Below are 26,105 nucleotides of genomic sequence, written 5' to 3' on the forward strand. Positions count from 1 at the left end.
CCAGGCTGCGTGGCTGACAGGCATGTTTGACATTAATACGTGTTCCTCAAGGTCCCCGGAGCTCATAAAAGCTCATTATCAGTTCTGAGCCCATAAATGTAGTGGCTGGCCCAGGTGGGCCTGAGTTCCTCAGAGATGCCCCTAGGGCGGTGAAGCCTTGGCCATCTGCGGAAGCCAAGAAATCGATTCCTCCTTTTGTCTAGGGGACTCGTCCTCCCAGGCCACTGGGAGGTGACGAGAAATGCCCTTTGTAGACAGAACCCTGGGTTCCAATTTGCATCCAGGAAAAGGGGCTCCTTCTCCCCCGCTGCGTGAGGGGAGGTGACCCTGCATTTTGGGAAGGAGGCCTGTCTGTGTTTATTCCGAGGCACGGCGTGCAGGGCCTCGGCCTAGCCGTCCACTCCAGGCTTTGGAACTGCACGGACGATCCCATATGGAGCTGTGGGGGCTGTTGCAAGGGTGGAGTGGCCGGAGGCAGAAACACACCACGTACCCACAGTGAAGAGGAAAATGTACCGTGGTCCACATCAACTGCAGGGCACTGTGCCGCCATGAGAAAGACTCCGGAGGTCTGTGTAGTCTCTCAGTTGTGGGTAGACATGATGTCTCTGATAAGTGGCATTGTAGGACATCTGTGGTAAGATCCCATTTGTGTAAAGTCACACTGTCTGCATGTGAGCTTATGTTGGCACATGTTCACACAGATGTGGTTATACAGAACGAGATCTAGAAGGTCATGGTACATGGATAAGGAAGAACTTTGAATTTGTAGTTAATGTAAATTGTATGATATTTAGTATCGAGCCATGTAATATGAAGAACAGAGACATTTATTAAAGAAGATACGAGAAACATGGTACAGAAGATAACGATACCTCCTCTCTCCCCTTCAAAGGAGGCACCCTGGGACCTCACACAGTTCTCCCGGTCCCCATCCGCTGCCCCCTTGTATTTTTCCTGAATCTCATCAATGGTCTGAGATCTCTTCCCTCTCAAAGGTGACGTTAGTTTTTAGAAAAGCCGCATGTTGCAGGGCACCAATCTGGGCCGTGGGGGACCGAGTGGACCACTCCCAGGTGCTCTGCTTGTTGCAGAGAGTGGGTCACCTGCAGCGGACTCTCCACCATCTCGGAGGCATTTGTGCCGCACTCACTGAATCATCCCCGAAAGCCTTCTGATGCATCCACGGAAGAATGTTTAACCTTAACGCAAAATTTTTTTCAGATTACTTATTTATTTATTTTTAGAGAGAGGGGAAGTGAGGGAGAAAGAGAGAGAGAAACGTCAATGTGTGGTTGCCTCTCAGGTGGCCCCCACTGGGGACTTGGCCTGCAACCCAGGCATGTGCCCTGACTGGGAATTGAACCTGCTACCCTTTGGTTCGCAGCCCACGCTCCTTAATGCAAAATCTGATGCAGATTCATTGCCCTACAGTCGTTTTGAATGCGATGTCCACACAGCACACATGCTCACTCAACAGTGTCTACTGCCCCCACTGACTAAGTAACAGTGAAGTTGTCATTGTTCACAAATGTGCATTCCAGTCCACTCTCCTTGGCTGCCAGGTTACACTGATGTCATGCAAACCATTCTTGTTATATGGCAACAGCTGGGCTTTTTCAGGACAGGCCTCATACACACACATACACACACACGGGATACATATAGGATGTATGCACACACATGTGTTTATATGTATCATGAATCCCTCTGATTGCTGTCTTAGTCCTGAGGTCCCCCTGCTGACACTGACCAGGGAACTGAGGTGGAGAGAGGCCCAGTCCTCCGGCCAGGCCCTGCTCCCCATCGGTTAGCGGGGTGTTCTGAAAATGTCCCCTGGGGCTGTGGTGCACTGACGCTGGGCCCGTGCAGCAGACCTTGAACTCATTGCCCACTCCCCCCCACGCACACACACTGCTTGACCTCTCTCACTGCAGAGATGGCACTTGGAGCAGATGTGACTTCCCAGGGACCTGAGTTCTGGTCCCAGCTCTGTCCCATTTCAGCAGCAGGACCCTGGGCAAGTTATTTAATTCCTCCTGAGCTTGTGGTCCTCTTCCCTGAAGTGGCAATACTTTCTCACAGCAGTGGAGAGGGCGTCGGGATTATCGTCGTACTCGCCTCAGGCGGCCTGACACGGGACCAGGGCCTGCTCTGTGCGGCCTGCTCCCTGAGGGCAGAAGGAGTCGGGAGGGGGTCGGCGAACTTGGCTCTCTCTGCCTGCTGTACGTTTTGCTTTTGTGTCTCAGCTGTGCCTGTGAGTGACCTGGTCCCCCGGGACTGGCCTAAGCCTTGGCAGGCAGGTACGTGCCCTGGACATGGTGAAGCCAATCCTCCTGTGGCCTGCGGACTCAGACAGACAGAGGGGAAGAGGGGAGAGGTCGGACTTTGGCCTTTGAACTCGGGGCTGAGTTGTTTTTTCCACCACCAAAGACCCCTCCTCTTTTTTCTTATCTCTTCGTGGACACCAGATCTTGAAAGTCTGGCTCTGCCCCAAGAGCCTGCATTCATTAGACAATGATTAATTCCCTTTTGCCTTTTCAAAATTACTCAGAAATCCTTCTCACCACCTGAGGAAAATGGAGTCCCCGCACCAAGTTGACGATATTCTAGCTAGAAGCAGAGAAGCTGATGCAGCCTTGTGAGGAGCATGTTCAGTGTCATCACTCGGACACGGCACAGGCTCCGGGGCTGATTTTAGAAGACTGAAAATGCGTCTCAGTCCGCAGGCACTGGACACGCCACCCCGCAGGCCTGTGTGGGCCCGGGGGGGCTTAGCTCTGTCTTTCTGGCCATGGAGTCCCTGTCTGGCCACTGTGCCTGCAGAGGTGGAAGGAGGGGGCCGACCCCTCAGGGAGTGGGTGCCTGTCCAGACTGGGCTGGACCGCAGAAGCCCCACTCCCCACTAACCCATGCCTTCTTAAAAGTTATTTCTCTCTCTTCTCCCTCTAGAGTTTCTCCTGAAGCCACTGTCAGAAAGAAACCTCAAGAGAATCTTGACATCCCTGAAAGGAAAAGCTACTCGTTGAAAGAGGTATGATTTTGGCAGCATGGTGGAGTGGCATCTCGATGTAGTCACATAAGAAGGTCTGGTCTCCTGTGCACCCCCTGCCCTCCAGAGCCCCCCTCTCTGAGTGAGAGGGCTCTCAGCTCCAGCTGAGGAATGCAGGGCAGGCGAAGGGCGGCCTGACTCTTGTCCCCGCCCTCAGATGTTTGTTCAGGGATGGGGAGCAAAGGTTCAGGAGAGAGAGGCTGGTGCTCAAGTGGGGTCTTAGCAGGCTGGTGGCCGCCCTGTGGAGGGGCTGCAGGTCGTGGCTGCTCCTGAGTCCATCCAGGAAGCGAAGGTCAGAGGGTTGGAGAGAGTGAGCTGTTGGAGGGAAGGCAGAGGTCCTGCCGGCTGGTGGAGGCCTGGCCTCGGTGAGGACCCCTCCCAGGCCTCCCCTCCCCCACACCCACCCTGGTCTTGGGATTGGGAGACGGAAATACCTTCCTAAAGTGACTCATCCACCTCCTCGTCCCAAGGCTTTTCTGGACAGAGTTCACATTCCATGATGGAACTGAGAATGAAAAGGCCCCAGTGAACTTCTGGGGCTCCGGAGCTTCTTGGGCGGCTCTGACCCCAGGACGTGCGTGGGTCTGGAGGCCCCATGGAAGGCTGTGGAGAGGAGCCCGGACACCTCGCTCTAGCCCGGCCCGCGCCACCCTTGTGCCTCACGAGTCCTCATAAACCATTCTTCTCATTGGTACTCATTTCCTTATCTGCAAAGTGGGGCCACTGTGCTTTGAATCGGTTTCAACCCTTGTGTCTTTAGTTTCTGAGGTTCCAGGACCAGGGCTGAACTAGCAGTGACAGGCAGGATGGGACCACGGGGGGAGGCAGAGGCGGGCGGGCGGGGCTCTTCAAGGCTGTGGTGGGGGGGCGTTGGAAAGCTCGGAGGCGATCTGACTGCCAGTCTCCGGCAAAGGCTGACGTGACCCTCAGTGGGTTGGCAATAGGCTCTGAGGTGCAGTGGAGCTGGGCCCGCGTCCCCGCTGATCAGGGAAGTTGGAATAACCAAGGCTGAGGGCTTCTCCATGCCAGACGAGGTGCTACGCACAGTCTCCGCATCATCTGGTGCTCTCAACAGCCACGTGGTCTCGGCACTGTTATCAGCACCACCTTAGAAAGGGGGAAACCGGGCCTTAGAGGGGCTAAGTGGCTTGCCCGGGGTCTCGCAGCAGTGAGTGACGTGACCGAGGCTTGAAGCCCTTGCCTGAACCATGCTACAGTTCTAATGTATTTTGCTTACCAGCTCTGTGACTTGAGGCTTAAGTTTCAAAAACAAAATGTTTGTTTTCTTGATTGATAATTTTTAAAATATATTTATTTATTTTTAGAGAGAGAGGAAGGGAGGGAGAAAGAGAAGGAGAGAAATATCAGTGTGTGGTTGCCTCTCATGTGACCCCCACTGGGGGACTTGACCTGCAACTCAGGCATGTGCCCTGACTGGGAATCGAACCAGCGACCCTTTGGTTCGAAGCCCGCGCTCAATCCACTGAGCTACACCAGCCAGGTTGATCAATAATTTTTGTAAAACTTAAGGTTCTTCATCAAACCTCTGTGAGTCCTGGTTGTCCGATCTCTGAAATGGGCGTATAATGCCTACCTGTGGGGTTGTTGGGGGGGGAAGAGGAGATGAGATACGGAAAGCATCCCACACTCCCCTTCCTCCACACCCCTGCGCCTGCCTCCCTGCCCTAGGGCTGCTGTGGGGGAGGGGACACACTGTAAAGTGGCTGGGAAGCACTCGGCCACTGCACTAACACTGACCTGGATCCCCTGGTCTCCGGCTCACCCTCACACTTTCAGACTGTGTTGCTGGCTGGCCAGGGGTTTTCCAGCTGGAATCCAAGGCAGGGTGGTCAGCTCCCAGAGGCAGATAAGTCAGGGCCAGGCCAGCTGGATGGTGGCAGAGGAGTGACGAGGCCTGGGACCTGCATGGTCTTTCTCTGCCCCTGGATAGCGCCTGTGCCCTGTAGTTCCCCGACTCGGCCAATGGCCAGCCTGGGCCATAATCGTCGTTGTAATCCGCCTGGCAGCAGCCGTGCTGATCCCCACAGGAAACTGCTGCCTTATCACAGAGCCTGGATCTTGCGTGGTTTTCTCAATCAGAAGGCTCTGGAGTGAGTCGGAAAAAGCTTAACTTCCTCAGGACCTTTCTGCTGCGGATGTTTCTCTAATCAGGAAGCCGTGGGCCTGCGTAAACAAAGGGAAAGAATCTCTTTACACACAGGGAAAAGAAGCAGGTGCGCTGTCGTTCCGGGGTCACCTTTAGGAGGGTGGCCGAGGGAGCAAAGTGATTTAGCCTTGTTCCTCTTGTGAGTCAGGAAACAGATCAATGTCTAGGGTCCCGGGGAAAATACAAAGATGACCATATGGCCACAGGCAGACAGGCCTCTGCCGTTTCGGGAACCATTGAGTGGGGTTTGGCACGGCCGAGTCCCAGCTCTGCCCATGCAGTAGCTGCTTGACTCCAGGTGCTTGGTTTGATCCCCAAGAGCCTCAGTTTCTGGCAAACAGCATGCACCTTCCTGGGTGGCTGGGCAGGTGAGGAAACTGCCAGCAGGCACACCTGTTTGCTTTGAGTGATGGCAGTGCCCTGGAATGGTGTGGCCTCCCAAGGTGACCTCCTAGAAGAGGCTTAGGCTCTTGAGATGTGAGAGCGAGGTGTTTGTGATCGAACAGTGGGGTTACCCTGGAGACACATACCTCTTCCCATGCCTGGTCTAAAAATGGTCTGAGTTCAGGGCCTGGGTTGTGTCAGCTCTCTGTTCTGACACCCTGGGGTGTGAGGCCACCTTGGGTATGAACAGTTCTTCCTTTATCCATGGTTTATACTTGACCCTGATGATCTCTACTGGACCCTTTCTGGAGATAATAGCCAATATTCCCCACAACTCAAGAAGCAAGTATTAATAAAGTTTTTATAGGTAAGGATGACTGGGGTTCGGAGAAGTTGTGAATTACTCTAGGCCTCCCCTCTAAAAAGTAGCTAGTTTAGGACACAAACACAGTGCTCCCGCCCCAACAACTGTTTGCATAGCACCTCACAGCACCCACAGTGCTAAGGAGGCACCCTGCGTGCACCCATAGTTGTATCCCACAGCACCATGGTGGCTTCTTCCTATGGTGCCAATGACAGCACCTGCACCGTGGCCCCCTGCAGGGCCCTTATAGGCACCTGTGGTGTTCCTGAGGTACCCACAGGCTCAGCGTCACCCCATGGCACTCACGGTAGTGCCCCCAGTGTCCAGACGTCCTGCATGCCCTCAGTGACACTCCGCTGCCCATGGTGGCACTTTTCCTGTGTTCTCCAGCCAGCCTCACATGCAGCTCAGGCAGAAAGGGAAGTCCCTGGTGTCTTACGTCCCAGCCAGCCCCCTGCCACAGGCTGAGTTAGGAAGCGTAGCCAATAGCTAGGAAGCACCGGGATCTTCCTCCTGCTGAGATCTGACAGCGGGATCTTATTTAGGTCACTGATCCAGTTCAAGTTAATTTTTGTAGTATAGGGTGTGAGGTAGGGGTCCAGCTTTTTTCTTGGGCACATGGTTATCCAGTTGTCTCAGCACCACTTGCTGAAGGGACTGTTCTTTCCCCATGGAATAGTCTAGGCACTCTTGCTGAGAATCAGTTGGCCATAGATGTATGGGTTTGTTTTGGGGTTCTCAGTTCCATTCCAGTGGTCTCTATGTCAGTCCTGATGCCAGCACCATGCTGTGTTGAGTCTACAGCTTCATGTGTAACTTTGGGAGGAGTGTTAGTATATTTTAAAGCTCCCCGGTTGAGCACTACTGGTTTTTAGAGGAGGATGGAGCGCTGTTGAGTGGCCAGTTAAGGGCCTGCTGGAATGGTCCAGGGCAATGCGGAGGGAGAGGATGTAGCCCTGAAGCAAAGCGGCGACCATGGAGGTGAAGCCATTATGGAGATGGGAGCAGTGAGTGAGGAAGATGTCTTGGTCCTCCCTGATTCTGGGAAGGCCTTGGGGATGACGAAGGAGAGAACAGAGGCCAGTGGTCCAGGTTAGCTTGGTGAAACTCCGACCCACACCCGACATGGTTTGGAGGAAGCCCTGGGTCCCAGTCCCAGCTCTACTTCACTGTGTGGCCCCGGGCAGGTGGCCCCACCTCTCTGAGCACCCTCATTGTCTCCGTAAGGTGGGTCAGTGTTCTCTGCTACTAGTGCAAAAGGTTGGGCGTGGGTCAAAAGGGTCAGCTCTACAAAGGCTGAAGGACTTAACTGAATGCTTGGTAGACTCCCCAGCCCAAAGCTCCTGCCAGGTGGGCGTCAGCCTAGCCGCCTCCGGGGACTCGGGGCTCCCGGCCTCCACTGCAGCCTGTGCCACCTCGGGCTGGCTCGGCTGGCTCTGCTAGGTCAGAGTGTCTCCTTGTGTTGGACTGACATCTATTTTCTTGTACCCTCCCTGTTCTTCCCCCAATTCTGCCATTTGGGGCTGCATGGCTCCTTTTCCTCCAGGATCTCCTGCATCTGCACCCTGTACCTTCTCGTCTGCTGGCTGAAAGGTCGTGGTCACCTCCACCTCCCTCTGAGGATGCAGAAGGGAGAGCATAGCTTTGGCATTAAATGGATTTTAGGGCTGTTTTGTAGCGGGTTATCAGCCTGGGCAGTAACTCGGTTCACTCTCCTGTTGGGGGAGGAGGGTCACCGCAGTTGCAGACTCGTAGTCAGGACCAAGATGGCGTATGTCAGGCGTGTTGTCCACGCCCTGGGAAGGGTCAGCGTTCCAGAAGGTGGATGTAGCTGCCATTGCCATCTGCACACCACCCTTCAGTTCTCTCTAGTTCTGACTGGTGGGGCACAGGCCCCGAGTGTAAGCCCAGGAAGGGGCAGAAGCCCCAGGCCTCATCGCGCTTCCTGCTTCCCCCTCGCCCTCCGGCTGGGACCTGGGACGAGGATGACGGGTTCTCACCACCCCAGTTTCCTGCTCACTCAGCCCGACTTCTGCCAGAGCATCTGGCCTCAGGCCAGCCTCACGTCCACGTGTGACTCATGACAGCTCCCCGGTCCTTTGGTCCCTTCTTGGATATTTTCCACCCCCAGAACGTTTTCCTTCTTTTCATTATCGTATTGTTTTAAATTTGCCCAGGAAGCTTTGTCCCAGTTCCTCATACCCATCGACTCAGGAAGCTGAGTCAGGGAGTGTCCCCTCCCGGAGGTCCCATCACCAGGCATGGCTGGCTGTGAGAGCGTGGCCAGGTGGGCCCATGTGCTGTGTGCAGCCACCGCTCCTTGACATTGTGGGTAGTAAGTTTTCATTTTCCTCATCTAAACAATCAGCAAATTATTGCTTTTCTGTCTATGCAGCCAACATTAGCTGCGAATTCCCTTCAGAGGCTTAGTCATTGTCTTTGATGATGATGTATACCCGCACTGTGAATTACAGCTGAACTTGCAAACAGCTGGGGCGGGCAGAGGTGGAGGGAAGGGCGCCCTGGCTGCGGAGGCCGGGTCAGCCCCGGAGAGGGGAAGTGACTGGCTCAAGGTCACACAGCTGTGCAGTGGGAGAGTCAGGCCTCGTCTGCGAGTCTTCTGGACTGGTGGTCACGCTGCCCACCCAGCTGCTTCTTTTATTAGTTAAAAGTGTAAAATAATATACTTTAATTAATAGCGCCGAAGGAAGGACAGAGTCCAAATCCTCTGGCAATGCTGATTTGTCAGCTATGGTGGCTTGTTACCTGTCCAGAGCTGCTGACATGGGAAGGAATGACCAGAGCCGCTCCCTGCGCCTGCGGGTGTGCCGAGGGGGTCTCCCTTTCTCGGGCCTGGGTGGGGCCGTGGTGTGGAAGGAAGGCACGGTGGGACTGAGGAGGGAGACTGAGCCCTGCACTCTGAAGACCTTTGTTTTAATGGACTTATTTTGTAGAGCAGTTTTAGGACCACAGCACCATTGCGGGGGGAGTGCAGAGTCCTCACAGTCTCCCCCCCACACCTAGGGCCACCCGCACTACTGACCTCCGCACCACAGTGGAGCATATATGCAAATCAGCGAAATACAGTGACCCGTCATTATCCCCCAAAGCCCGTGGTCTACATTAGGGTCACTGTTGGTGGCGTGCTTCTGTGGGCTTTGGCAAATGTGAACGACACGTGTCCACCACTGGTTTCATTGCCCTAAGAGCCCTCTGTGCTCTGCTGATTCGTCCTTCCTGCCCTCCCAGCCCTGGCAGCCACTGATCTTCTTACTGCCGTCGTAGTTTTGCTTTTTCCATAATGCACATAGTTGGAATCACACCACATGTAGCCTTTGGGGACTGGCTTCTTGCACTTAGTGGCGCACATTTAAGTTTCCTCTGCATCTTTTCATGCCTCGATAGCTCTTTTCTTTTTCCAGTTTTTTTCTTTTCTTATGGTAAAATGTACTTAACAAAATATACTGTCTTAACCACTTTTGAGTGTACAGTTCAGTGGCATAGAGGACAGTCACATTGTTCTGCCACCATCACCGCTGTTCATCCCTAGGACTCTTTTTATGTCGTAAGACTAGAACTCTCTACCCACAAAGCCATAACCCCCCTGTTCCTCTCTTTCCCCAGCCCTTGGCAGCCGGTTTGCTTTCTGTCTCTGTGATTTTTATTACTCTAAGTGCCTTATATAAGTAGAGTCATACACTGTTTTGGGGGGTGACTGATTTATTTCACTTAGCATAAAACCCTCGAGGCTCATCCATGTTGTAGCATATGTCAGAATTTCCTTCTTTTTCAGGCTGAGTGACCTTCATTTAATGCAGTATGTATAATAACATAGTACGTATAAACCACGTGTTGCTCTTCCATTCATCATCTGTGGACACTTGGCTTGCTTCGGGTTGTGCAGAATGCTGCTAAGCCCATTGCTTTTAAACGCTGAATAATATTCCATTGTTTGCATGGACCGTGCTGTGGTTTATTTATCCGTTCACCTCCTGAAGGGCATCTGGACTGCTTCCAAGTTTTGGCAATTATGAATAAAGTTGCTATAAATATCTGTGTGCCGAAGCTTGTTGTGTGGACATAAGTTTTCAACACATTTGGGTAAATAGCCCAGAAGCGCGATTGCTGGGTCATATGGTAAAATGGTGCTTAGTTTCGTGAGAAACCGCCAGTCTGTCTTCCAAAGCGGCTGGGCCCTCTCGCCTTCCCACCAGCAGTGAAGGAGCGTCCCTGCTGCTCCGCACACTCTCCAGTGCGCCCCGTGTCATCTGCGTTTGGGGTTAGGCCACCCTGGTAGCCGTGCAGTGCTGTCGTTGTTGTTTTAACTTGAAATTTCCTAATGACACACAGTGTCAAGCGCCTTCTTATGTCGTTCTTCTCTCTGTGTGTTTTTGGCCAGTTGTCTGTTTAGGTCTTTTGTCCTTTTTTTAATCAGTTCATTTACTCAGGAGTTTAATGGGTTCTCTGTATATTTTCAATAACAATTCTTTACCTATATGTCTTTTACGAATATTTCCCTTCTTAACAGTGTCTTTCACAGAGCAGAATTTAAAAATATTCTAATGGAGATCAGCTTCTCAATTATCTTTTTAATAGATTGTGCCTTTGGTGTTGTATCTAAAGAGTTATTGCCATGCCAAAAGTCATCTAGATTTTTCTTCTGTGTTGCCTTTTAGGAGTCTGAGAGTTTTGCATTTTACATTTAAGCGTGTGCTCCATTCTGAGTTCACTTTTGTGAGGTTTGTAAGATCTCTGCCTGAACTCACCCTGTTGTGTGTGAAAGTCTAGTCATTCCAGCACAATTTGTTGAAAAGACTGCCTCTTCTCCTTCGTACAACCTTTGCTCCTCCATCGTAGGTCAGGTGACTGTTTTTATGAGGGTCCATCTCGGGGCTCTCTGTTCTGCTTCATCGATCGATTCCTCTGTTCTTTCATTAGCCCCACGCTTTGTAGTAAGTCGTGACGTCAGGTAGTGACAGCCCTCCAGCTTTGCTCTTCTTCAGTATTGGGTTGGCTGTTCGGGGTCTTTTGCCTCTCTGAATTTGTTTTAGAATTAGTTTGTCAATCTGTCCACAGAACACCTTGCTGGGGTTCTGGTTGAGATCCCATTGAATCTGTGGAACTTACGAGGAGAAGCTGACCTCTTGACCGTATTGAGTCTTCCTATCCTCATGGACATGGAATATCTCCAATTATTTAGTTCTTCTCTGATGTCTTGCATCATAGTTTTGTGGCTTTCCTCATATAGCTCTTGTGTGTAGTTTGTTACATTTGTACCTAAGTATTTTATTTCTTTTGGTGCTAATGGAAATGGCTTGTGTTTTTAATTTAAATTTCATGTGTTCGTTGCTAGTCTACAGGGAGGGAAATGATTGATTTTTGTATATTAACATTCTATTCTGCAACTTTGCTTTGCTGTAAATGTTTATTTGTTCCATGAATGGGTTGTGGGGTTTTTTTTTTTTGCCATTTCTTTCAGATTTTCTGCACAGACAATCAGGTCATCTGTGAACAAAGAAATTTTTATTTCTTCCTTCCCAATTTGTAAAAATAAAACCCTATTTTTAAAAAAACTTCGTCCTCAGCCTGTAATAATAATAAAAAACGTGGTCTTGTTGCTGCGGCTGGGACTCCCAGCACAATTTGGGAACGTGGCGGTGAGAGGGGACGTCCGTGACTCGTCTCTGGTCTTCGTGGGACAGCGCCTTGCTTCCCACCACAAATACAGTGTTGTCTGTATGTTCTTCACAGATGCTCTTTGTAAAGTGCAGGAGATGCCCCTCTATTCCTAGTGTTGCCAAGTTTTAAAATCATGAGTAGATGCTGGACTTCACCAAAGGCTTTTACTGTATCTATTAAGATGATCATGTGGTTTTTCTTCTTTAGCCTGTTGATATGATGGATTACCATAACTGATTTTTAAATGTTAAGCATATCTTGGATACCTGGAATTCATTCCTTGCCTCTGGTCTATAATCGTTTTTATATATTGTTGGATTTGATTTGCTATTCTTTTGTTGAGGATTTGTGTATCTTTGTTAATGAGAGAGATATTGGTCTATAGTTTTCTTTGCCTGTTTGGTATGAGGGTAATGCTGACCTCATAGAATGAGTTATTAAGTATTCTTTCTGCTCATACCTTCTGGAAGAGATTATAGAAAACTTGTATAATTTCTTATCTAGGTATTTGGTAGAATTCACAAGTAAACCTAAATGGGCCTGATGCTTTCTGTTTTGAAAGGTGATTAATTATTGGTTCAATTTATTTAATAGATACAGGTCTACTCAGATTGTCTGTTTCTTCTTGTCTGTTTTGGAAGATTGTGTCTTTCAAGGAATTGATCCATTTTATCAAAGTTAATAATTTGTGGGCATAGAATTATTCATAGTGTTCTTTTATTATCCTTTTAATGTTTGTGGGAACTATAGTCATGTCCCCTCTTTCATTTCTGGTGTTTAGTAATTTGTGTCTTCTCTCTCTCTCTCTCTCTCTTTAGTTAGCATGGTTAGAGGCCTTTTAGCTTTATCCATGTTTTCAGAGAACTAGCTTTAAGTTTTATTAATTTTCTCTATTGCTTTCCTATCCTCTGAAGCCTATGTTCTAACCATGGATCTATCACTAATTATGTGAGAGATCTTGAGGGATAGACCCCTTTCATTCCCTGAGCAGTCTCAGTATCCACGTTTACAGAATGGGTGGTGATAACAACACTTCGCCCAAAGTGAGTTAGAGGGCAGATATCAAATAGGAGTCCACATTCATTGATTTAATGTATATTTGTTGAGCCCCACTATGTATTGGGTACCGCTTTGCATGCTGGGAATATCATAGTGACCAAAATAGCCAAGTCCCTGTCCTCATGGAGCTTGTCTTCTAGTTGGGGAGACAGAGACCAAGCAAACCAAAGGCCAGGTAGTATCAGGTGCAGGGAAGGACAGCGCATGTGTGAGCAGGGGAGCTACTACATCGGGTAGCCTTCCCGATGGAAGGCCTTCCTGACCAGGCGTCGTCTGAGCAGAGAGCTTCAGGCCGTGAGGAGCGAGCCTTCCTGGTGGAGGGAACGGCAAGAGGCAGGACCGTTAGGTAGGCAGGTGGCCGGCATGTTACAGTACCAGCCAGGAGGCCAGGGTGCCGGAGCGCAGGTGGTGTGGGAGGAGAGGAGCCTGGGAGGGGGCTGGCAGCCAGTTGAGGACTTTGGAGTTTGACTCTCTCTGTAACAGGAAGTCAGTGTGCAAGGAAGAAACAGAATCAAATTTACATTTTACCGACATCACTCCGGCTGCTGTGTGGAGAACAGACTACACAGGACAGGGCGACCCTGTGGAGACAGACGTTAGGATCCAGGCAAGAGACAAGGTGCTTTGGAAGGACAGAAAAGTGGCAGAGGTGCTGAGGGGCCAAATGTTCAGCGTTTACTTTGGAAGTATTGCTAATGGACTCGCTGATGTGTTGGATGAGGTGGGAGAGGAAGAGAGGAGTCAAGGATGACCATGAATTTGCGCCTGGAAGGGAGGAGCCTGGGCGGGCCAGGCCTTGGTGCAGGGTGAGGGGAGCATACTGAGTTCTGTTTGGAGAATGTTAAGTTGAGACATTTATTAACCGTCCCCGTGGAGGTGGTGAGAATGAGGATGGAGATACAACCTGGAGTTCCCGTGTGAGGTCGGGGCTGGAGAGAGAAGTTTGGGAGCCCTCAGTTTACAGAGTACATCGCAGACCTGAGACCTGAATGAGATCCCCTGGGAGTGAGTGTAGATGGCGAAGAGGGTGGGGAACTGGGGGATCTCTGAGTCCTGTGGAAGGTGCCCCCTGGAGGCGACCTGGAGCTACCCAGCGGTCAGCCCATCCAGGGCACCGGCGCAAACAGTATTATTTTCACAGTGCTCTGGGAGCTGTTGCATGGCATGAAATGAGGAAGAGAAACCAGCTGCAAGAGCGAGCAAGCCCTAGGCTTAGTGTCCACCCAGAAGGAGGGCACTGTTCAGCTGCCCGTGCCCGGCGTAAAACAGGAGGGGTGCAGCAGGGCACCTCGGCTTCCAGCAGCGGGGAAGACGGTTTCTTCATACCTCCTAGTACAACATTCTTTCCAGTAACAACAATGAAATAACAGCAATTCTCGTGTTGGCCAGAAAAGAAACACAGACAGTAAACTTTTCTTTTTGTGAACTTCTTAATATATCCCTGCCCCTTGACAAGCAAACACTACAGTACAAGGGGAAAAGTACTGCATTCATACTTTTTAGTTACAGTAATGGATATTTTGAGAAAAGAAAATATACATGCAGACAGTTCCAAAAGAGTGAACCCCATGAGGTTCGGAGAGTGACTTGTGTAGAGGTGGCTGCAGAGGCAGAAGTCCAGTTTCTGTTTCTGGTCCTTACGGCCACTGAGCTGTCACGGCTCAGTTCAGATCCACTGCTCAAGCGCAGGAGTCCCTGGTGGCATTGGGGCTGGAGATGTGAACCGAGTGCAGGGGAAATGCCAGCGATCCCCAATCCTTGTTCTCAAGACAGAGACGGACGTGTGTAGCAGAACGAGCTCTTGGCTGGGGTCTGGCTGTGTAAGTGGGTGTTCTTGGAACTAACCACCATGTAGACTCACTGCTTATTAAAGGTTAAGTAATAACAATGAGTTCATTTGAAGCTTACATACATTTTATTTAAACTTATCGGTGACTACTGCAATTATTAAGAACTTAGAGCAACAAAAGATTTTTCAAAAGGCAGAGTGTTTTATCACTGACATTGTTTAGAACTGTCAGCTTTTTTGTGGGCTTTTTGTTTGTTTTTTTAATTCTCCACAGACAATCCATCCCCTGCCACCTGCGCACTGCTCCCACGCCCGCCCGTGGCACGCCGGTAAAGAGGTGTTTCCAGGAGGGATGTTGCTGGGGGTGGGGGGAGGAGGCGGAAGGTGCGCCGAAGGCCCTGGGAGGAGACCCCGTGGCTGGACCTGCAGTGTGAGCAGGTGGTTTCCAGAGGGGCAGGTGCATCGGGGCTTCCATGGGTCCAGAATGTGCTCAGGCGGGAGGCAGCTCAGAGCCCGGTTTCCTGGGAGACCCCAAGTCGGTGGGCATTTGGCTCTAGTTCCTGACAGCCCCAGTTAGGAGTGCCATCTGTGTACAGTGTCTGCCATGACGCAGAGTCAGGCACTGAAGGCTGCATCCTCAGGGTGACAGTTCTCCCTGGTGGATGTGACGCTGCGCCCCTCCTGGGGACACATGGAGCCCTGCTCAGTGGGACGCCAGCCCTCCCTGTTCTCTCCTTCCCTTTTGGGCATGTGGTGCTTGGAGGCGGCTGTTCTAATGAAAAAAAAAAATCTCTCATAAATACCAGGAGATAAGGACCCAGGGGTTTGGGTTTTTATTCCTGCCCCAACTCCCCGGAGAGCCTTTCTGGTAGGAAATGTCCCTTGGGAGCTGAGATCTCCTCCCGCACTTCAGAGACAGGCTGTTAGGACACAACATCTGTTTCACTGAACTCGAACCAAGAGGCATGTCCCCCAGGAGCAGGACGGGGCGGCGCAGGAGGGTGCAGAATCTGCTTTCTGTCTCAGGGGAAGCTCCCAGGCCTGCTCTGTGTCCTGCAGGGTGTCCGCTTGCTGGGCAGTGTCTCTCTGTAAATGCAGAGGACTGGGGAGCAGGGGACCTCAGGCCAGAGGCTGGCTTTGTGCTTCTTGCTGTCCCCTTAGCACTCAGGCCTGTGGCCACAGGCCTCCCCAGCGATGAGAGGTAGCCTGGAGACCCAGGGCAACAGGAGCTCCTCTGGTCTGGGAGAGCCCGTGACCCTCGGAGGTCACCGTCCAGTTGGAATTTCCCGAATCCCGGTGTTCGTGCTGACTGGTCCTTCATTACTCGCTCTCCCTCCCTGTCTCCCTCCCTCTCTCTGTTCTTCCTCCCTCCCTTATTTCCCTAGTACCCACTGGGATAGCAAGATTGAAATTGCCCAACCCTCAACTTGACTTCAGTGAGCTCAGTGTCTGATAGGAGGACCTGATTCTCTCAGAGATAAGAACAGTCGAGAGTTCTGTGTACGTGTGGATGCCGTGATTGTTAGGACAATGAGCCAACATTATAGAGCTCGGAAAATAGAGGAAGAAGAAATCATCAGTCCCCTCTCAGGACAAGAGGCCCACTCATTTCCTGCTTTTGTTCCCACTCAGGAGCACGTTCGGCAGAGTTGCCTCTAGAAAGCCCAGGCAGTTGGGCTTCCTGCTTTTCTTTGCTCGCCATCCCGGCTGCCCGACAGCTGTGGGGGACCCCTTCCTGGGCGGCCCTGGGCCAGGGGCCTGCAGCTTGTTTCCATGGTCAGGGGCATGCCTCCTGGAAGCTAGTAAACTACAGGACACCTGGTTGAATCAGAACTTCAAAAAGACACTAAGCAGTTTTTTGTCCCTGTCCCGTGCAATGGCAGTCCCGTGCACCATGTGGGGCATACGCCAAAACATCACTGGTTGTTTACCTGAAATCTCAGCTTCGCTGAGCATCCGGTGTTTCATTCGGCAACTCGGTGTCTGGAGCGTCTTTTTGAACATGTATAGTCAGCACTGCTTTATTTTCAATGACAGAGAAAAGTATTTGATTGATATGTTTTCTTTCTCGTTTTGTGGGGAACGCGCTCCTCAACTTGAGCTTCTCCCTTCTCTTGATCACGCCTCCCTGACCACTCTGATCGCCATTGCTCTTGGGTTCAGCACACTCGGGGGTCACGGACCCCATTCCCTACAGCCCTCTCTAAACACATTTTTCCCCAGTCCCTTCTGGGGAGCTTCCAGTGACCGCAGGTACTGGGTCCGCTCCCTGTGCGGGGGAAGGGGATGGTGGGAGGTATGAATTAGCATTCCTTCTTGGGTCCCTCAAGCTGCTTTCTCCAAAGCCCATGAGCATCTGTGGCAGTGATGGATCTAAGCAGTGTGTCCTTGGACCAGAGGGAGCGAAGGTATGAGGACATCACTCCCTCTGGGCTGCACACCCACGGAGGCTTTCTTCCCCGCACCCCACATCTCTGTCTCCATCAATGAACTTACTTTTCATTCTAAGGCAGCTCAGGGTAATAAAAATATAAATCTAAGTGGCAGACAGTAAAAAAAAAAGTGATTGACTGAGGACTGGGAAGACAGCGTTGCCTTGTGGTTAAGTGGATTTTCTGTTTAACTGAGGGTTAAGTAGAAGACTCCTTTTGATTCAACCTCTGTTGCTGCAAATCTTTCTAAAATGTATTAGCCTGTTCCCTGGTTTTCCTAAGTGCACCATAATGACAGTAATTGAATCTCTCTGCTGGCGGAGCGTTCCGTGGTGCGGTGGGCGCACCGTTGGAAATGTCAGCCCTCCAGGTGCAGCCGGTTCTCAGGCTCGAGCGCCCGTGGTGTAGGCTGTGTGCTTTGCCGTGGTCCTTTGTGTTCACGCCATCTCCTTACATCTTCCCAGTTCCCCTGGGCCAGGGCTCGAAAAGAGACCGTTTTACTGGTGTGGAACCTGGGGTCCGGCCGGGGAAGGACCTGCCCCAGGTCACTCTCTGACAGGTGTAGGAGCTGAAGCTGGAGTCAACAGAGGTGGCGGGGCTGAGCTGGCCAGATTCCAATCCTGGCTCTGGCTTGCTGGCTGGAAGAAGATCATTAAGCTTTATGGGCCTTGGTTTCTTCATCTGTGAGTTGGGCACCATGACCTTTCCTCGCTGGGCTGTGCTGAGGTTAAATGAGGTAATGAAGTGGGTGGGCTGCACACCAGGGCTTTCATGTAGTGAAAAGAAAAATGGCACACACCTCCTCTCTCCCCCAACAAAGTCAGACATACGCTGGTCCTGGGGCCCTGCTCCTTTCTGCTCTGTGCCTTTCCTCCTCCATCGCCTAGAGGTTTTGCTTGCAGACCCTGGACCCAGAATGCCTGGGTTTGAATCCTGACTCTGTCCCCCACGTCCTGTGCAGCTACATCTCTGGGTCTCAGTTTTCCCCTCTGCACTATGGGGATGATAATAGTAGCGTGACTCCTAAGGATGCCGTGAGGAATTAAAGCGAGAGAGCTCATCACGGGGCGAGTGTTTTGCATGGGCTTGCCATGGTCACCCTGGGACTTGGTTGGCCAAGCTTTTCTGCGTGTGGCATGTGTCCTAAGCAATGTCACAGGGCTGGGCTCGGGGCCCGAGCCCCCTGTTGGTGCCACCAGAGTTCTCATGGTCGGTCTGGAGAGGGAGAAAGACAACTCCCTCTGTTGAGCCTGCTTCCCGCCACTGCCTGGCTGATGTTGACCCTTCCTGGGGGGGGCTCAGGGAATGACACCGAGAGGACCCATGGGCCCTGGTCACTGAATGGACACCTTCTACCCTGGCAGAGCCCTTTGCCCAGGGGACACTGGCCTCAAATAGCCGCTCTGCCTGGGGCCTCCTGTGCTCTCTCTCCATATGGCATGTCTAGTATTTTAAGAAAGCATTTATTTTTCTTCTTCTAAAGGGACCCACTCGGAGCACCGAGGCCTGTCTGCGTGTGACCTTTGGACCCACCAGCAGGCGGTTTTGGTGGGGGTGGGGGGAGTTTGCCAGGCTACATCCTGGCCAGTGAGGCCACTTGCTCTGGCCTCTGGATTGCTGGGTCAGCTACCCCTGGGGCCTCGCAGGCAAGTCGGCTTCAGCTCCCGAGTGACCTGCACTGACTTCTGCCAAGCCACCTCCTTGCTTTCCAGGTGACCCACTTCAGGATACTCTCTGGGACTCTGTGGGTAGGCGGTGGTTGCCACAAAATGGTCACCCGTGTATTTCAGGACAGAAACAGCAGCTTGTGTGCAAAGCCCCAGGGTAGGCTGGTTCATTTGTGCATTTCTTTTTTAACGGGAAGGCTGAGAGAATATTTGTGAATATTTACAGGCAAATTACTTCAGGAAGGAAATGAATTCATTCTCTCTCGCTGTTAACAGATCAGGCTGTGGTTCCTGCCGCCTGCCTCCCATGTCCCTTGCTTTTCTTTCTTGTGACCCCCTGAAGTCTACACCAGCTTCAGAAAGAGTGGGTGGTAGGTGTGTCAGTGTAATGCACTGTGCGTTTATTGAGCACCTACTGGATTCCAAGGCCCGGTTCAGGCACTGGGGATACCAGACCACATCTGCTGTCTCAGGTCTCCCGTTGAAGGGATGTGTGGACAAAGGAGAGCATCGCTCTGTTGGAGGAACCCATTACTCGGTCTGAGGCCCTGGGTCCTGCAGCACCAAGGGAGGAGCTGGTCTGACCCCTGTGGGCCTCGTGGGGGCTTCAGGCAGAGGGGGTCTATCCTGGTGCCTGCCCCCAGAGCCCTTCTCAGTGGGAGAAGCTTCCGTTGTGCCTTCTTTCCTTCTAGCTTCGCATGTGCCTCCTCCCTTCTCCCCAGCCCCAGGTTTCCTTCTGGCTGTGTTCTCGGTTTACCCCAGGTCGTGTGAAGTGAGACCAGCTCTTTACCCTCTGGATGCCTGAAATGCAGCTAGGGAGAGAGTAGACATTTCAGAGCTGCCTGGAGCCTCCTCAGGCCTGGTGCCCTCAGATGCTAGTAAGAAACACTGGGCCCTTTCCAGCTCTGTGAGGGCCCCTCCTTGACTTGCTGCAGGAAGGAAGGAGTGGGCCAGACCAGCTGGGTCAGATCCTGGGGGAGCTTAATCAGGGGGAGCAACCTTCCTAGGCTGAGGGTCCTCGGGATGAGGACTATAGCTGACATTTGTCACCCTGCAAGCAGATGGAGCACATTGTCATGGTCTTTTTAGACACAGACTGCCTTCAACTCTTCCTAATACACACATGCACTTGTTGCACACCATGCCTTCATGCTCTCCTTGCACATGCCTATACCCACATTCTGTGCACACCTATGCACATGCCTGCACATACCTACTGGTACTCACGCACACTCAACCCTGCTCCCACTTAACCTGCACATCCTTCCCACTCCAGACATCCATCAGGCCTACTCCTCCTCATGTCTCCTCTCTCCCACCCGCTCTCCTGCTGCAGCCTGACTTTGGCTGATCTTGCTTGTTTCTCATCTCAGGAGCCACAGAACTCTGGGCTGTCGGATGCCGAGCCGTTTGACGTTCTGGGGGGAGTGAGGAGGTTGAATCAGAGAGCAATCCCGGACCCAGTGCAAATCCCCTCTGAGGCTGTGCACATTCCCTGACGCCTCCTGTGTCATACACCCGTTCATCCATCTATCCACTTGTTCGTTCACTGCAGCACACGTCGATAGCAGTGGCAAAACACGGCCCGGGCCCTAACGGGGCTTACCCTCTCGCTGCAGCCCACCTACTACTGCATTTTCTTCGGCGTTTGCAGTTTGTTAAGGAGAAAATGACATTGGACCTTATACTTTTTTGGAACCAGAAGCTCTGGAATCCAGTTTCTGCCACTGGCTAGCTGTGTGACCTTGGACGTGTCATATCATTCCCTGAGCCTCGGTTTTTCTCACCTGTAAAATGGGGGTCCTGGTGCCTATCTCCCAGGAAGAGCCCTGGGCCCTGTGGACAGCAGCCGTGACCACGAACTTAGAGACTTCTGTCGATCAACTCAGTCCTCCTTAAAGCACAGGCAAGATGGGGTGAAATACACTGCCTACGACCTGCCAGCTTTCAGGGGCTGGAATGAGAGAGAGGTGGGGACATTGGTGAATGATGCGTTTCTACATCCTGGTGGGTCTTTGATCCTGTCTGTGGAATACCTACTTTTCAGCCATGGTTTCCTTTATTCTGTCCCTTTAAGAGAAAGCAATTGAGAAAGGACTTGCTTATCGTGCACATTAAGGAAATATGATGCTCTAGAGGTTTCTGCAATGGGCAAGAGGAGTAGCCAGAAACTGGTGGCTTAGCTATGGAGAGGCCGTGCTGGAGGGCACCAGGCCAGGCCTGTCGTCTGCAGCGTAGAGATAGCAAAGCCTGTCGAAGGCTTGGAAAACCTCCCTGGCGTCTGCACTGGGCCCTGCGGGAGGGCGTCCCCAGTCCTCAGACTCCACTGAGCCACCTTCCGCTTCTCACCTGGCCCCCCTCTCCCGGGGGAGGGGGAGGGCTTCTTGAGGCAGAGCCAGATGTTGGAGCCTCCAAGAGCCTGGGGGACTAAGAGAGGACTGAGTGGCTGGTTTTTTTTTTCCTTTAATTGGTCATTGGAAATTGTAATGACTAACTTCTAGAGATGTGTCTCTCTCTCTCTCTCCCTCATACACACACACACACACACACACACACACACACACACATGACTGTTAGCTGTTTGATGGATGGACACTATCCTATCTGCATTTGTTGCTCCAGAGGCTGTAACAGCACACAGTAGGGCCAACAGATCTTTGCTGGACGATGAATGACTGGAACCTGGCAGCAGTGTGCTTGAGCCTGTGTCTGTCCACCACTTCTCTGGGCATGTCTGATACATAGGGCTGTAACGCTTTTTAAAATACCAAAGCACGATTTATACACAGAGCTCAAGCGCTCTGCACATTTTGACCTGTGTGCATCCGTGTAATCCATACTCCCCACAAGATGAGAGAACTCTTCCATTGGCCCAGAAAGTTCCCACATGCCCCTTCCCAGTTGGTCCCCCTTGACTCCCCAGGGGCAACCACGGGTCTGCTCTCTGTCACTGCACGTGAACTTCGCCTCTTCTGGAACTTCCTGCAAATGGAATCCTACAGTCGCACTCTGGTGTCTGGCTTCCTGTACTTCGTTTAATGTTTCCGAGAGCCATCCATGTTGTTGCCTATATGGGTAGCTCATTACTTTTTTTTTCTGGCTACATAGTTTTCCATCATATTTATAAAAATAATTTGACCACCCATTCACCCCTTGATGGACATGTGGTTGTTTCTAGTTTGGGGGCTACTGCGTAACCACGCTACTGTGAACATCGAGTACAAGCCCTGTGTGGACACATGCTTCCTCTTCTCCTGGGGAAATACCTGGAGTAAAATGAATGCTCCATAGGTTAGGAGTATGTTCAACTTACAAGCAGCTGCCAGGCTGTTTTCTAAGATGGTTGTACCATTTCACACTGCCACCAGCTGTGTATGAGAATTCCACTTCTTCCTCAACCTGGTTGATACTTGGTACGGTCAGCTTTTTAACCTTCCAAATTCTATCGGTGTGTAATATCAGCTCATTGTTTGGCTTGTGAAGTTGAGCGTGTTTTCATCGGCTTATTGTCACTTTGAATATCTTCATTTGTGAAACACCCTCTCAAGTCTTTTGCCCATTTTTAAAACTGGATTATCTGTCCTTTTACTATTGAGTTCAAGGATTCTTTAATTTTTGGAAGAAAGCATAGGAAAATATCTTCCCAATGTCGTTGTAGGCAAAGATTGTTTTTAGATGGACCATTAAAAATAGTAACCATAAAAGTAAAATGGGATGAATTGGGCTTCATCAAAATTTAAAACTTCTGCTTATCAAAGACACTGTTAAGAAAATGAAGCCACAGACTGGAGTAAGGAAATCACAACACCTGTACCCAGACTACTTACACCACGACAGTTTCTGAGGGCTCGTCGACGCCAGGCACAGGCCTGACCCTAGGAGGGCCCCCAGCAGCCAGAGCGGCCTCTGTGGAACGCCCACCTGGTCACCGCCAGCCCCTGCGAACCCCCAGCACTAGCAGGATAGATCCCCTCAGGGTCCACGTGGCCTCAAGGCTCTGCCTGTGGCCTCGCTGCCTGCCAGTGTGTGTGGCCACCTTCTGTCTGTCCCCCAGGGCTTTTAGCTCCTTCCCCCGAAGCGTCCTTCCACAGGCTGCTCCTCTAGAGCCCCTCTCCCGGCCGTTACTCAGCCATCACACCTTGCCCTTCTGTGGGCCTGCATGAGGCGCGTGCACCCAGGAGACTTCCTTGGATGCCGAGGCACAGCCTGGCTGTCTGATGAAGGTTTGGGGGGGGCAGGAAGGGGCCCAGGCCCAGCCTGCAATGTTGGCTTAGGGAGAGAGATTGAGATACAATTTAGAACCCCATCTTTTGCCTCAGTGCTGGCACTGACCAGCTGGAGTGGACAGTGGTCATAGTGCTGCTGGGTCCCAGCGGCCTCTCCAGGGCTGGATGTCCCCCTTTTAGCTTCTGGGTGTGGGGAGGGGCTGGGGAGGCAGCGGGAAGGCTCTGGAGCTTGGAGCAGCACTAAGCACCGACCGGCACTGACCGGCGCAGGGCAGGGTTGGGCCTGGTGTATGCGGTAGGCTCTTGGCCCCGTCCATGTCAGCTTCCGTTTCTGGCTGACGGCCCCCTTTCACCCCACCTTCCCTAAAGGCTTTTTGTGGTTGTCTTTACCACGGTCTTCACAGCAAGACCACACACTGTGAGAACGAGTTCGGGCGTTAGCTGCTCAGCTCTGCCCCTCAGACCTGTTGAACCCCTCGATGTAAGCATGCTGGGGACCCTGTGCTGCCCCCTCTCATGTTTGTCCCAGTGTAACGACCTGCTCTTACAGTGTTCTTTGTCCTCGCTCTGTCTCTGTCCCCGCACGGCAGACTCTGTGCAGGCAGCTGCCACTGCTGCCCGGCACCCACCATTCTGTCCCCAACACTCAGGGCTGACCCTAATTAATGAAGAGGTGACCCTTCAGGGAGGTTTAATGAACAGCCTCCCGGCAAGACAGACTGCGCCAGGACGAGCTCCCATTTTCCCAGTTGGGAAACGAAGGCTTCTAAAAACTCGGTGGCTTGTTTGGGGTCTCACATCTGGTAAGAGGCAGCGTTGTGAATGAACAGCAGGTCTGGTTTCTGGTGTTTTCTGCCCTAGGACAGCTGTCGTCCTTACTTCCAAGTGTAAAGCCAGTAATGTGAGTAGTGAATGCTATAAAAATGTGGAGTGCCATATAAATAAGAGGTATCATTAAAAATATCTATGGTGCATTTAATCATCCCTAACCATGGTAATGAGACAGAGCATTATTCTTAACATGGGCAAGGCTAGTGCTAAACTCCAGATGTTTCCTAGAGACTTGATAAATTTCCCGTGTGGATGCTTTTGTTAAATGTGGATGATTGCAAACTATGTTTATAAAATAAATGTGGGGATGGATCATAACAACACGTTCAGCACACAGGGGTACCCGACACCCAGACCCAGAAACACTAAGGGCCCCGTGGGCCCGCCCGAGCCTTCGCCCATCGTGGGTTTTCCATTCATCCTCCTCCGGCTTCTTTTTTTATGGTTTTTCCACATCCGTTACTTTAATATTTCTTCCCCACATATATACTCATCCACCAAATGCCCTAGAGCTTTACTGCCGTGGGCGGAGCTGCAGAGCCCCCAGCCCGCAGCCCTGTGGCTGTTACAAGGGAAGGAAGATAGAGATTTGGTTTTCACCTGCCCCCCCCAAATTCTCCGGGTGGGATGCGCCCCCCACCCCCACTGGCTCCTGGAGCCAATTTTCCCCCTCGAATGCCTCGTTTGCGTTCTGGCCCCCGCTGCAGCCCACTGTGAGTTTTTCCACAAAATAGTTGTGGCTTTGGCAAGGCGGTTGACACCATTAATAGTGTTCGCTTTGTCTGGAGGCTTTTTCTCATTTTACTCCGTGTGCTTCGGGGTGTTGACTGGACCTGGCAAAGCAGGCCCTTGCCCCAGGGGTCTCGGCCTTGGAGTGCCCGCCTGCTTCATAGGGGTGCCTGGGCGGCTGTGGCACTTGGATGGCCAAGGTCAGAGGGCAGGCAGAGGACTGGTGGCAGAGGGCTGTGAACACTGGCTATTTAATATTTGCATGACCTCGGGCAAGCCACTTAACGCCTCACGTTCCCTGCCTGCAGGGTGTGTTCACAATGGTGCCCGCTGACCCGGGTGCCCGGGGCACAAAGCCCATGGAGCACGAGGCCCTGTCTAGTTGGCTGCTTTGATCGGGTGAGACAAGGGCACGAGCCGGTGTCATCCTCGGGCCTTCACAGTGTGACAGTTTGGGGTCTTCGGACCTCTGTGCAACCAACACACTTAATGTGTTATGTCCTCACATGACAGATGAGCAGGCTGTGGCTCTGAGAGGTCAGGATTTGCTGGTGGTCCCCACTGGTAAATGGCAGAGTAGCCTGGTCCCTCTTCTCTGCTCCAGGGACTGCTCACCGGATCCTTCTTCATGGGGAGGGGCTCGTGAGCTTCAGGGGCTGGGGCAGTGGGAGATGCTGGCAGGGCCCGGGGCTCTGGGGTTCTGTGCTCTGAGACCTGGCATTGGGTGAAATTCAGTGGTAACCTCAGAGTCCCTGCCAGTTGTGTGGCATCTGTTACTTCTGGGGACAATGGTCAGGGCCCACCTTCCCCAGCACCCCTCCCACCCTGGGAGTCGAAGTTACATAGGGGTCTGGCATGGTGGCGGGGCTGTGGTCGCTTCCCTGGTACCTGCACTTATATTTTTAACCCCTGCACCATTTTCCTCCATCACCGTTTGGAGCAATCCTAGGAATGCAAACCATTTTATTGTTAGCCAGAGCAGGGTGTATTTAGGAAAGAGTATCTGCTGCTTGTGAGGGAGGGACAAGATCGGGAGGGGGCCCAGCAAAGATAGAACAGATTCTAAAGCTAAACCAATGGGGGCAAAAAAATCAACTCTTGAAAAATGACATGAGCAACCATTTTTGAGTGCTTCCTGTGTGTAAAGCTAACATTACCCGCGCTGACTTAATTATCACATCAACACTATGATCTGTGTGCTTTCAGGATTCCCATTTTACAGCTAAGGAAACTGAGGCTCGGAAAGCAGAGTTAGCTTTCACAGAGTTAGTGAGGAACACAGTTGGGCTCCAAAGCCAACCCTGTTGGACTCTGGAACCTGGAATTCTAGCCCCTTTCCTACCTGCAGTTTGGATCTTTCTGCAACCGTGGTGGTGCAGGGTTGGCAAAAGTCACACAGTGAGGCTCCTGTGGCAGTTCTCTGTGCCTGTTGCTGGCCGCTGGAGGTCAGTTGTCATGTTGGTACAGGAAGGCAGGAGGAGGGAGGCGGGGCTTAGAGGGTAGAAGCCGGGCTGCCTGCCTTTCTTAGCTTCCTCGTGCTTCAGTTTCTTCTCTGTAAAGTGGAAAATATTAACCTGCTCTCTTATGAGAGTTAAAGGGTTAAAGCGTTTTGCACCTGGCCAGGCCCTGAGCAAACACTGACTAGATATCAGCAGGTGTGAGTCTAACCTCTGTACGGACACAACCCAGGGATCAGGCTGCCCCGGGCTCCAGCCAGTTTGGAGCA

The 26,105-nt window shown here is 51.8% G+C and overlaps 1 protein-coding gene across 5 annotated transcripts in view; it reads left to right on the forward strand.

Annotated features, from left to right (window-relative positions):
* The window catches only part of TSPAN18 (tetraspanin 18), a 158,598-nt gene that overhangs the window by 28,723 nt on the left and 103,770 nt on the right, over window positions 1-26,105 (forward strand). For 4 of the 5 annotated variants that reach the window (XM_053673035.1, XM_053673034.1, XM_053673038.1 and 1 more), the window contains one exon: window positions 2,953-3,034. The gene's annotated coding sequence lies outside the window, so the exon portion shown is untranslated. Of the gene's footprint in view, window positions 1-2,519; window positions 2,642-2,952; window positions 3,035-26,105 lie in introns of those variants that run through there. The other variant, XM_053673036.1, reaches the window with a different exon arrangement.

This window comes from Artibeus jamaicensis, unplaced genomic scaffold (assembly GCF_021234435.1).
Source record: "Artibeus jamaicensis isolate MK-2021 breed Jamaican fruit bat unplaced genomic scaffold, CSHL_Jam_final contig_797, whole genome shotgun sequence".
Classification (NCBI taxonomy): Eukaryota; Metazoa; Chordata; class Mammalia; order Chiroptera; family Phyllostomidae; genus Artibeus; species Artibeus jamaicensis.